A 12918-nucleotide genomic window follows, 5' to 3' on the forward strand; every position below is an offset into this window, starting at 1 on the left:
CTGTAGTCACCAAATTCCCACTTTCTTTTTTTTTTGTTTCTAATTCATTTCCTTGGTCATATCTCATTTCCAGAGTGTTTGTAAGTCCTTCTTATTTGTTTTGGCTTCAGCGGGGATCAATTCTGGCAGGGCTTGGTGTATGTTGTAGTGTCCTGCAGTGTTTGCATGCCATTGCCTGTTCAGGGCTTTGATTTTTGGCCAAGATTTTTTTTTTTTTTTTTTTTAACTGTATCCATGCAAGGTCCCTCATATCTTCCCCTCCAAGTTGTGTCTGCCTCCTTGGATTTTGTTTTGCTTTTGCAACACCTGTCAGCTTAGTTTTGGCCTCCTTTGGTCCACTGCACTGCAACTTCTTTCTGCCAGACCACTTTCTTGTAGTCACCAAATTTCCCACTTTTCTTTTTGGGGTTTTTTGCCAATTGCATTTCCTTTGGTCATATCTCCTTTCCAGAGTGTTTGTAAGTCCTTCTTATTTGTTTTGGCCTTCAGCGGGAATGCAATTTCTTCGGCGGAACGAATCTTGCGATTGTAATAGATTTGAGTTGTCCCTGCACTTCTTGGTTGCATGCCTTGCCTTTGTCATGGCTTTGATTTTGGCAAGATTTTTTTTTTTTTTTTTTTACTGTATCCATGCATGTCCCTCATATCTTCCCCTCCAAGTTGTGTCTGCCTCCTTGGATTTTGTTTTGCTTTTGCAACACCTGTCAGCTTAGTTTGGCCTCCTTTGGTCCTCTGCACTGCACCTTCTTTCTGCCCAGACCACTTTCTTGTTGTCACCAAATTTCCCACTTTTCTTTTTTTTTTTTTCCGGTTTCATTTCCTTTGGTCATATCTCCTTTCCAGAGTGTTTGTAAGTCCTTCTTATGTGTTTTGGCCTTCAGCGGGGATCAATTCTGGCAAGCTTGGTGTATGTTGTGAGTGTCCCTGCAGTTGTTTGGCATGCCATGCCTTTTCATGGCTTTGACTTTGGCGAAGATTTTTTTTTTTTTTTTTTTAATAACTGTATCCATGCAATGTCCCTCATATCTTCCCCTCCAAGTTGTGTCTGCCTCCTTGGATTTTGTTTTGCTTTTGCAACACCTGTCAGCTTAGTTTTGGCCTCCTTTGGTCCAATGCACTGAACCTTCTTTCTGCCAACACCACTTTCTTGTAGTCACCAAATTTCCCACTTTTTTTTTTTTTCCAATTTCTTTTCCTTTGGTCATATCTCCTTTCCAGAGTGTTTGTAAGTCCTTCTTATTTGTTTTGGCCTTCAGCGGGGATCAATTCTGGCAAGGCTTGGTGTATGTTGAGTGTCCCTGCAGTTGTTTGCATGCCTTGCCTTTTCATGGCTTTGATTTTGGCCAAGATTTTTTTTTTTTTTTTAACTGTATCCATGCAATGTCCCTCATATCTTCCCCTCCAAGTTGTGTCTGCCTCCTTGGATTTTGTTTTGCTTTTGCAACACCTGTCAGCTTAGTTTTGGCCTCCTTTGGTCCAATGCACTGCACCTTCTTTCTGCCATGACCACTTTCTTGTAGTCACCAAATTTCCCACTTTTTTTTTTTTTCCAATTTCATTTCCTTTGGATATATTTCATTTCCAGAGTGTTTGTAAGTCCTTCTTATTTGTTTTGGCCTTCAGCGGGGATCAATTCTGGCAAGGCTTGGTGTATGTTGTGAGTGTCCCTTCAGTTGTTTGCATGCCATGCCTTTTCATGGCTTTGATTTTGGCCGAGATTTTTTTTTTTTTTTTTTTTTTTAACTGTATCCATGCAATGTCCCTCATATCTTCCCCTCCAAGTTGTGTCTGCCTCCTTGGATTTTGTTTTGCTTTTGCAACACCTGTCAGCTTAGTTTTGGCCTCCTTTGGTCCTTGCACTGCACCTTCTTTCTGCCCAGACCACTTTCTTGTAGTCACCAAATTTCCCACTTTTCTTTTTTTTTTTTCCAATTTCATTTCCTTTGGATCATATCTCTTTCCAGAGTGTTTGTAAGTCCTTCTTATTTGTTTTGGCCTTCAGCGGGGATCAATTCTGGCAAGGCTTGGTGTATGTTGTGAGTGTCCCTGCAGTTGTTTGCATGCCATGCCTTTTCATGGCTTTGACTTTGGCCGAGATTTTTTTTTTTTTTTTTTTTTTTAACTGTATCCATGCAATGTCCCTCATATCTTCCCCTCCAAGTTGTGTCTGCCTCCTTGGATTTTGTTTTGCTTTTGCAACACCTGTCAGCTTAGTTTTGGCCTCCTTTGGTCCTCTGCACTGCACCTTCTTTCTGCCCAGACCACTTTCTTGTAGTCACCAAACTTCCCACTTTTCTTTTTTTTTTTTTTCCAGTTTCATTTCCTTTGGTCATATCTCCTTTCCAGAGTGTTTGTAAGTCCTTCTTCTTTGTTTTGGCCTTCAGCGGGAATCAATTCTGGCAAGGCTTGGTGTATGTTGAGTGTCCCTGCAGTTGTTTGCATGCCATGCCTTTTCATGGCTTTGACTTTGGCCGAGATTTTTTTTTTTTTTTTTTTTAACTGTATCCATGCAATGTCCCTCATATCTTCCCCTCCAAGTTGTGTCTGCCTCCTTGGATTTTGTTTTGCTTTTGCAACACCTGTCAGCTTAGTTTTGGCCTCCTTTGGTCCTCTGCACTGCACCTTCTTTCTGCCCAGACCACTTTCTTGTAGTCACCAAACTTCCCACTTTTCTTTTTTTTTTTTTCCAGTTTCATTTCCTTTGGTCTGATTTCTTTTCCAGACAGTTTGTAAGTCCTTCTTATTTGTTTTGGCCTTCAGCGGGGATCAATTCTGGCAAGGCTTGGTGTATGTTGTGAGTGTCCCCGCAGTTGTTTGCATGCCATGCCTTTTCATGGCTTTGACTTTGGCCGAGATTTTTTTTTGTTTTTTTTTTTAAACTGTATCCATGCAATGTCCCTCATATCTTCCCCTCCAAGTTGTGTCTGCCTCCTTGGATTTTGTTTTGCTTTTGCAACACCTGTCAGCTTAGTTTTGGCCTCCTTTGGTCCAGTGCACTGCACCTTCTTTCTGCCCAGACCACTTTCTTGTAGTCACCAAATTTCCCACTTTTCTTTTTTTTTTTTTCCAATTTCATTTCCTTTGGTCATATCTCCTTTCCAGAATGTTTGTAAGTCCTTCTTATTTGTTTTGGCCTTCAGCGGGGATCAATTCTGGCAAGGCTTGGTGTATGTTGTGAGTGTCCCTGCAGGTGTGTGCATGCCATGCCTTTTCATGGCTTTGACTTTGGCCAAGATTTTTTTTTCTTTTTTTTTTTAAACTGTATACATGCAATGTCCCTCATATCTTCCCCTCCAAGTTGTGTCTGCCTCCTTGGATTTTGTTTTGCTTTTGCAACACCTGTCAGCTTAGTTTTGGCCTCGTTTGGTCCAATGCACTGCACCTTCTTTCTGCCAACACCACTTTCTTGTAGTCACCAAATTTCCCACTTTTTTTTTTTTTTCCAATTTCATTTCCTTTGGATATATTCCATTTCCAGAGTGTTTGTAAGTCCTTCTTATTTGTTTTGGCCTTCAGCGGGGATCAATTCTGGCAGGGCTTGGTGTATGTTGTGAGTGTCCCTGCAGTTGTTTGCATGCCATGCCTTTTCATGGCTTTGACTTTGGCCGAGATTTTTTTTTCTTTTTTTTTTTAAACTGTATCCATGCAATGTCCCTCATATCTTCCCCTCCAAGTTGTGTCTGCCTCCTTGGATTTTGTTTTGCTTTTGCAACACCTGTCAGCTTAGTTTTGGCCTCCTTTGGTCCTCTGCACTGCACCTTCTTTCTGCCATGACCACTTTCTTCTAGTCACCAAATTTCCCACTTTTCTTTTTTTTTTTTTCCAATTTCATTTCCTTTGGATATATTTCATTTCCAGAGTGTTTGTAAGTCCTTCTTATTTGTATTGGCCTTCAGCGGGGATCAATTCTGGCAAGGCTTGGTGTATGTTGTGAGTGTCCCTGCAGTTGTTTGCATGCCATGCCTTTTCATGGCTTTGACTTTGGCCGAGATTTTTTTTTATTTTTTAAACTGTATCCATGCAATGTCCCTCATATCTTCCCCTCTAAGTTGTGTCTGCCTCCTTGGATTTTGTTTTGCTTTTGCAACACCTGTCAGCTTAGTTTTGGCCTCCTTTGGTCCTCTGCACTGCACCTTCTTTCTGCCCAGACCACTTTCTTGTAGTCACCAAATTTCCCAATTTTCCCTTTTTTGGGGGTTTTTTGCAATTGCATTTCTTTTGATCATATCTCCTTTCCAGAGTCTTTGTAAGCCTTTCTTTGCAGGGGCGCAAGATTTCGTTTGCCTGCCCGAAAGGAAATGAAATTTCCTTTCGGGCAGGCAAACGAAATCTTGCGATTTTAATGGGGATCAATTAGACCTGCTTTGGCGCAAGTCCCTGCACTTGTTGGCTTGCAATGCCTTTTGTTGGCTTTGACTTAGGCTGATTTTTTTTTTTTTTTTTTTTTTTTTTTAATGTATCCATGCATTGTCCCTCATATCTTCCCCTCTAAGTTGTGTCTGCCTCCTTGGATTTTGTTTTGCTTTTGCAACACCTGTCAGCTTAGTTTTGGCCTCCTTTGGTCCTCTGCACTGCACCTTCTTTCTGCCCAGACCACTTTCTTGTTGTCACCAAATTTCCCACTTTTCTTTTTTTTTATTTCCAATTTCATTTCCTTTGGTCTGATTTCTTTTCCAGAATGTTTGTAAGTCCTTCTTATTTGTTTTGGCCTTCAGCGGGGATCAATTCTGGCAAGGCTTGGTGTATGTTGAGTGTCCCTGCAGTTGTTTGCATGCCTTGCCTTTTCATGGCTTTGATTTTGGCCAAGTTTTTTTTTTTTTTTAACTGTATCCATGCAATGTCCCTCATATCTTCCCCTCCAAGTTGTGTCTGCCTCCTTGGATTTTGTTTTGCTTTTGCAACACCTGTCAGCTTAGTTTTGGCCTCCTTTGGTCCTCTGCACTGCACCTTCTTTCTGCCCAGACCACTTTCTTGTAGTCACCAAATTTCCCACTTTTCTTTTTTTTTTTTTCCAATTTCATTTCCTTTGGTCTGATTTCTTTTCCAGAATGTTTGTAAGTCCTTCTTATTTGTTTTGGCCTTCAGCGGGGATCAATTCTGGCAAGGCTTGGTGTATGTTGTGAGTGTCCCTGCAGTTGTTTGCATGCCATGCCTTTTCATGGCTTTGACTTTGGCCGAGATTTTTTTTTGTTTTTTTTTTTAAACTGTATCCATGCAATGTCCCTCATATCTTCCCCTCCAAGTTGTGTCTGCCTCCTTGGATTTTGTTTTGCTTTTGCAACACCTGTCAGCTTAGTTTTGGCCTCCTTTGGTCCAATGCACTGCACCTTCTTTCTGCCCATGACCACTTTCTTGTAGTCACCAAATTTCCCACTTTTCTTTTTTTTTTTTTCCAATTTCATTTCCTTTGGTCTGATTTCTTTTCCAGAATGTTTGTAAGTCCTTCTTATTTGTTTTGGCCTTCAGCGGGGATCAATTCTGGCAAGGCTTGGTGTATGTTGAGTGTCCCTGCAGTTGTTTGCAAGCCTTGCCTTTTCATGGCTTTGATTTTGGCCAAGATTTTTTTTTTTTTTTTTTTTTTAACTGTATCCATGCAATGTCCCTCATATCTTCCCCTCCAAGTTGTGTCTGCCTCCTTGGATTTTGTTTTGCTTTTGCAACACCTGTCAGCTTTGTTTTGGCCTCCTTTGGTCCAATGCACTTCACCTTCTTTCTGCCCAGACCACTTTCTTGTGTCACCAAATTTCCCACTTTTCTTTTTTGTTTTTTCCAATTTCATTCCTTTGGTCATATCTCCTTTCCAGAGTGTTTGTAAGTCCTTCTTATTTGTTTTGGCCTTCAGCGAGGATCAATTCTGGGCAAGGCTTGGTGTATGTTTGAGTGTCCCTGCAGTTGTTTGCATGCCTTGCCTTTTATGGCTTTGATTTGGCCAAGATTTTTTTTTTTTTTTTTTTTAACTGTATCCATGCAATGTCCCTCATATCTTCCCCTCCAAGTTGTGTCTGCCTCCTTGGATTTTGTTTTGCTTTTGCAACACCTGTCAGCTTAGTTTTGGCCTCCTTTGGTCCTCTGCACTGCACCTTCTTTCTGCCAGACCACTTTCTTGTAGTCACCAAATTTCCCACTTTTCTTTTTTTTTTTCCAATTTCATTTCCTTTGGTCATATCTCCTTTCCAGAGTGTTTGTAAGTCCTTCTTATTTGTTTTGGCCTTCAGCGGGGATCAATTCTGGCAAGGCTTGGTGTATGTTGAGTGTCCCTGCAGTTGTTTGCATGCCTTGCCTTTTCATGGCTTTGATTTTGGCCAAGATTTTTTTTTTTTTTTTTAACTGTATCCATGCAATGTCCCTCATATCTTCCCCTCCAAGTTGTGTCTGCCTCCTTGGATTTTGTTTTGCTTTTGCAACACCTGTCAGCTTAGTTTTGGCCTCCTTTGGTCCAATGCACTGCACCTTCTTTCTGCCATGACCACTTTCTTGTAGTCACCAAACTTCCCACTTTTCCTTTTTTTTTTTTTCTAATTTCATTTCCTTTGGATATATTTCATTTCCAGAGTGTTTGTAAGTCCTTCTTATTTGTTTTGGCCTTCAGCGGGGATCAATTCTGGCAGGGCTTGGTGTATGTTGTGAGTGTCCCTGCAGTAGTTTGCATGTCATGCCTTTTCATGGCTTTGATTTTGGCTGAGATTTTTTTTTGTTTTTTAAACTGTATCCATGCATTGTCCCTCATATCTTCCCCTCCAAGTTGTGTCTGCCTCCTTGGATTTTGTTTTGCATTTGCAACACCTGTCAGCTTAGTTTTGGCCTCCTTTGGTCCTCTGCACTGCACCTGCTTTCTGCCCAGACCACTTTTTTGTAGTCACCAAATTTCCCACTTTTCCTTTTTGGGGGTTTTTTGCAATTGCATTTCTTTTGATCATATCTCCTTTCCAGAGTCTTTGTAAGCCTTTCTTTGCAGGGGCGCAAGATTTCGTTTGCCTGCCCGAAAGGAAATTCAATTTCCTTTCGGGCAGGCAAACGAAATCTTGCGATTTTAATGGGGATCAATTAGACACGCTTTGGTGCAAGTCCCTGCACTTGTTGGCTTGCAATGCCTTTTGTTGGCTTTGACTTAGGCTGATTTTTTTTTTCTTTTTTTTTTTTTTTTTAACTGTATCCATGCAATGTCCCTCATATCTTCCCCTCCAAGTTGTGTCTGCCTCCTTGGATTTTGTTTTGCTTTTGCAACACCTGTCAGCTTAGTTTTGGCCTCCTTTGGTCCTCTGCACTGCACCTGCTTTCTGCCCAGACCAGTTTTTTGTTGTCACCAAATTTCCCACTTTTCTTTTTTTTTTTTTCCAGTTTCATTTCCTTTGGTCATATCTCCTTTCCAGAGTGTTTGTAAGTCCTTCTTATTTGTTTTGGCCTTCAGCGGGAATCAATTCTGGCAAGGCTTGGTGTATGTTGTGAGTGTCCCTGCAGGTGTTTGCATGCCATGCCTTTTCATGGCTTTGACTTTGGCCGAGATTTTTTTTTTTTTTTTTTTTTTTTAACTGTATCCATGCAATGTCCCTCATATCTTCCCCTCCAAGTTGTGTCTGCCTCCTTGGATTTTGTTTTGCTTTTGCAACACCTGTCAGCTTAGTTTTGGCCTCCTTTGGTCCAATGCACTGCACCTTCTTTCTGCCCAGACCAGTTTTTTGTTGTCACCAAATTTCCCACTTTTCTTTTTTTTTTTTTCCAGTTTCATTTCCTTTGGTCATATCTCCTTTCCAGAGTGTTTGTAAGTCCTTCTTATTTGTTTTGGCCTTCAGCGGGGATCAATTCTGGCAAGGATTGGTGTATGTTGAGTGTCCCTGCAGTTGTTTGCATGCCTTGCCTTTTCATGGCTTTGATTTTGGCCAAGATTTTTTTTTTTTTTTTTTTTTTAATGTATCCATGCAATGTCCCTCATATCTTCCCCTCCAAGTTGTGTCTGCCTCCTTGGATTCTGTTTTGCTTTTGCAACACCTGTCAGCTTAGTTTTGGCCTCCTTTGGTCCTTTGCACTGCACCTTCTTTCTGCCCAGACCACTTTCTTGTAGTCACCAAATTTCCCAATTTTCCCTTTTTTGGGGGTTTTTTGCAATTTCATTTCTTTTGATCATATCTCCTTTCCAGAGTCTTTGTAAGCCTTTCTTTGCAGGGGCGCAAGATTTCGTTTGCCTGCCCGAAAGGAAATGAAATTTCCTTTCGGGCAGGCAAACGAAATCTTGCGATTTTAATGGGGATCAATTAGACACGCTTTGGCGCAAGTCCCTGCACTTGTTGGCTTGCAATGCCTTTTGTTGGCTTTGACTTAGGCTGATTTTTTTTTTTCTTTTTTTTTTTTTTTTAATTTGTATCCATGCATTGTCCCTCATATCTTCCCCTCTAAGTTGTGTCTGCCTCCTTGGATTTTGTTTTGCTTTTGCAACACCTGTCAGCTTAGTTTTGGCCTCCTTTGGTCCTCTGCACTGCACCTTCTTTCTGCCCAGACCACTTTCTTGTAGTCACCAAATTTCCCACTTTTCTTTTTTTTTTTTCCAGTTTCATTTCCTTTGGTCTGATTTCTTTTCCAGAATGTTTGTAAGTCCTTCTTATTTGTTTTGGCCTTCAGCGGGGATCAATTCTGGCAAGGCTTGGTGTACGTTGTGAGTGTCCCTGCAGGTGTGTGCATGCCATGCCTTTTAATGGCTTTGACTTTGGCCGAGATTTTTTTTTTTTTTTTAAACTGTATCCATGCAATGTCCCTCATATATTCCCCTCCAAGTTGTGTCTGCCTCCTTGGATTTTGTTTTGCTTTTGCAACACCTGTCAGCTTAGTTTTGGCCTCCTTTGGTCCTCTGCACTGCCACTCATTTCTGCCCAGACCACTTTCTTGTAGTACCCAAATTTCCCAATTTTCCCTTTTTTGGGGGTTTTTTGCAATTTCATTTCTTTTGATCATATCTCCTTTCCGGAGTCTTTGTAAGCCTTTCTTTGCAGGGGAGCAAGATTTCGTTTGCCTGCCCGAAAGGAAATTTCATTTCCTTTCGGGCAGGCAAACGAAATCTTGCGATTTTAATGGGGATCAATTAGACACGCTTTGGTGCAAGTCCCTGCACTTGTTGGCTTGCAATGCCTTTTGTTGGCTTTGACTTAGGCTGATTTTTTTTTTCTTTTTTTTTTTGTTTTTTAATGTATCCATGCATTGTCCCTCATATCTTCCCCTCCAAGTTGTGTCTGCCTCCTTGGATTTTGTTTTGCTTTTGCAACACCTGTCAGCTTAGTTTTGGCCTCCTTTGGTCCTCTGCACTGCACCTTCTTTCTGCCCAGACCACTTTTTTGTTGTCACCAAATTTCCCACTTTTCTTTTTTTTTTTTTTCCAATTTCATTTCCTTTGGTCATATCTCCTTTCCAGAGTGTTTGTAAGTCCTTCTTATTTGTTTTGGCATTCAGCGGGAATCAATTCTGGCAAGGCTTGGTGTATGTTGAGTGTCCCTGCAGTTGTTTGCATGCCTTGCCTTTTAATAGCTTTTATTTTGGCCAAGATTTTTTTTTTTTTTTTTTTTAATGTATCCATGCATTGTCCCTCATATCTTCCCCTCCAAGTTGTGTCTGCCTCCTTGGATTTTGTTTTGCTTTTGCAACACCTGTCAGCTTAGTTTTTGCCTCCTTTGGTCCTCTGCACTGCACCTTCTTTCTGCCATGACCACTTTCTTGTAGTCACCAAATTTCCCACTTTTCTTTTTTTTATTTTCTAATTTCATTTCCTTTGGATATATTTCATTTCCAGAGTGTTTGTAAGTCCTTCTTATTTGTTTTGGCCTTCAGCGGGGATCAATTCTGGCAGGGCTTGGTGTATGTTGTGAGTGTCCCTGCAGTTGTTTGCATGCCATGCCTTTTCATGGCTTTGACTTTAGCCGAGATTTTGTTTTGTTTTTTAAACTGTATCCATGCAATGTCCCTCATATCTTCCCCTCCAAGTTGTGTCTGCCTCCTTGGATTTTGTTTTGCTTTTGCAACACCTGTCAGGTTAGTTTTGGCCTCCTTTGGTCCTCTGCACTGCACCTTCTTTCTTCCATGACCACTTTCTTGTAGTCACCAAATTTCCCACTTTTCTTTTTTTTTTTTTCCAATTTCATTTCCTTTGGTCATATCTCCTTTCCAGAGTGTTTGTAAGTCCTTCTTATTTGTTTTGGCCTTCAGCGGGGATCAGTTCTGGCAAGGCTTGGTGTATGTTGTGAGTGTCCCTGCAGTTGTTTGCATGCCATGCCTTTTCATGGCTTTGACTTTGGCCGAGATTTTGTTTTGTTTTTTAAACTGTATCCATGCAATGTCCCTCATATCTTCCCCTCCAAGTTGTGTCTGCCTCCTTGGATTTTGTTTTGCTTTTGCAACACCTGTCAGCTTAGTTTTGGCCTCCTTTGGTCCTTTGCACTGCACCTTCTTTCTGCCCAGACCACTTTCTTGTAGTACTCAAATTTCCCAATTTTCCCTTTTTTGGGGGTTTTTTTCAATTGCATTTCTTTTGATCATATCTCCTTTCCAGAGTCTTTGTAAGCCTTTCTTTGCAGGGGCGCAAGATTTCGTTTGCCTGCCCGAAAGGAAATTTCATTTCCTTTTGGGCAGGCAAACGAAATCTTGCGATTTTAATGGGGATCAATTAGACACGCTTTGGTGCAAGTCCCTGCACTTGTTGGCTTGCAATGCCTTTTGTTGGCTTTGACTTAGGCTGATTTTTTTTTTCTTTTTTTTTTTTTTTTTTTAATGTATCCATGCATTGTCCCTCATATCTTCCCCTCCAAGTTGTGTCTGCCTCCTTGGATTCTGTTTTGCTTTTGCAACACCTGTCAGCTTAGTTTTGGCCTCCTTTGGTCCTTTGCACTGCACCTTCTTTCTGCCATGACCACTTTCTTGTTGTACCCAAATTTCCCAATTTTCCCTTTTTTGGGGGTTTTTTGCAATTTCATTTCTTTTGATCATATCTCCTTTCCAGAGTCTTTGTAAGCCTTTCTTTGCAGGGGCAATACACTTTCTTGTATTCACTATGACTCCTCATGTTGTTTTTTTTTTTTTTTTTCACTTCAATTGCATTTTTTTTTGATCTTATCTGTTTTTGAGACGCTTTGTATTTTTTTTTTCTCTGTCTGGTATTTTATTGGATCAATTTTAGCAAGGTTTTCCCTATGTCCCCTCATTTGATGGCATGCCATTCCTTTTGATGGCTTTTATTTTACCCAAGATTGATTGTCTGTGCAATGTCTCACATATCCTCTCCTCAATGTTGTTTCTTCCTCTTTGATTTTTTTCTCCCACTTTACAACATCTGAGTGGTCATTTTTTGCATATTTGTGTCCTTTGCACTGCACCTCATTTTCTCCCAGGCCACTTTCTTGCAGTCACTAAAACTCCCCATTTTTTGGTTTTTTTTGCTTTTTTTAAAATTTAATTTCATTTGATCATATCTTTTGTCCAGAGCATTTTTAAATATTTCTTTTCAAGATCGCAAGATTTTGTTTCCGTTTTCGAAAGGAAATAACATTTCCTTTCCATGGGCCAACACATTCCAAAACTCATCTGGCGGATGTTACAAAAGCAGGGGAAAAAATCAAAGAGGAAGACACAAAATTGAGGGTAAGATACTTATGAGGGACATTGCATGGATACTAAGAAAAAAAAAAATCAAAAAATCTTTGCCCAAGTCAAAGTCATCAAAAGGCATGGCATGCCATCAAGTGCAGGGACATGGACCAAAGCTTCCCCAATTAATCCCCAGTGAAGCTGCAAGTTTTCTTTTCACTTACAAAGGTTTCTTTTTAGGTAACCAACAGGAGAAATTTGGGGAATGTATAACCTCAGGGGCCTTTCAGAACGTTGCAAAAGCCAGGCCTTAGGGACAGCAGAATTGTGATTATAGCTCCAAAGTAGCTAGGTGAGATAGGTCAGCAGGAAAACTATGTAAAATATAGAAAAGTAAGGACAAATAAAACAATGATCTGTTCATTAAAGCTTGACTAGAATAACTTCCGAAGGTATAGAAAAGTTTATCTAGGAAGACATTAGGATATTTTAGGCTTAATCATGGAGTTCTGTGCATTGTGTTTTAAGGCTTACAAATCGGTAATGTATTCAAAAAAAGGAAGCAGTGTTTTAACGGAAGGTACATGTGCTTATCATGGTTGGATAGAACCACTGCTTTTGCTTCGTGTGAATGGTCAAAAAACTTTTAAAGTAGGTTGTAACATTAAGTTCTTGGTTTGCAGGCTGGGATGTGAACTGATGGCATCTTCCCATTGTCATAACTATATAATGAGACTGATGCTGGAAAATATAACAGCTCAAGTCACATTCCTAGAGGACCTGTCGTGTTAGTGTTTTGTACCTATACCCCCGACTGGCAATATTCTGGGCTTTGTGGTTTTGTTTTTTGAGATGCTAACCCTAGGTGTAACCCTAAGCCTTACCCTAGGCAGTAACAGGAGCTTTGGAGTAAGGCTGGTTCTAACGAAAAAGGCATGGAGGCAGCCATGTTGTGGCAGTTTTGCGTTGCCCTTGGGATGCCTTTCACAGCTGCAGTGTGCCTGGGACTCTGGGCTCTGTGGTTTCTGAGACGCTAACACCAGGCGTAACCCTAACCCTAGGTGGTAACAGCAGCCTTGGGCTAAGGCTGGTTCCAAGGAAAAAGCCATGGAATGTGAAAAAGCCTTCCCTTCCCCACAATTTGGGAAGGAAAATGAAATCTTGAGAAACATAATAGAGTGACTTACAAACACTCTGGAAAGCAGATATGATCAAATGAAATGCAATTGAAAAAAAAAACCCCAAAAAACCAGAATGTCAGGAGATTTAGTGACTACAAGAAAGTTGTCTGTGAGAAATGAGGTGTAGTGCAAAAGGCCAACATATTCAAAGACTAACCTCTCAGATGTTGCAAAAGCA

Source organism: Serinus canaria, chromosome 3 (assembly GCF_022539315.1).
Source record: "Serinus canaria isolate serCan28SL12 chromosome 3, serCan2020, whole genome shotgun sequence".
Taxonomy (NCBI): domain Eukaryota; kingdom Metazoa; phylum Chordata; class Aves; order Passeriformes; family Fringillidae; genus Serinus; species Serinus canaria.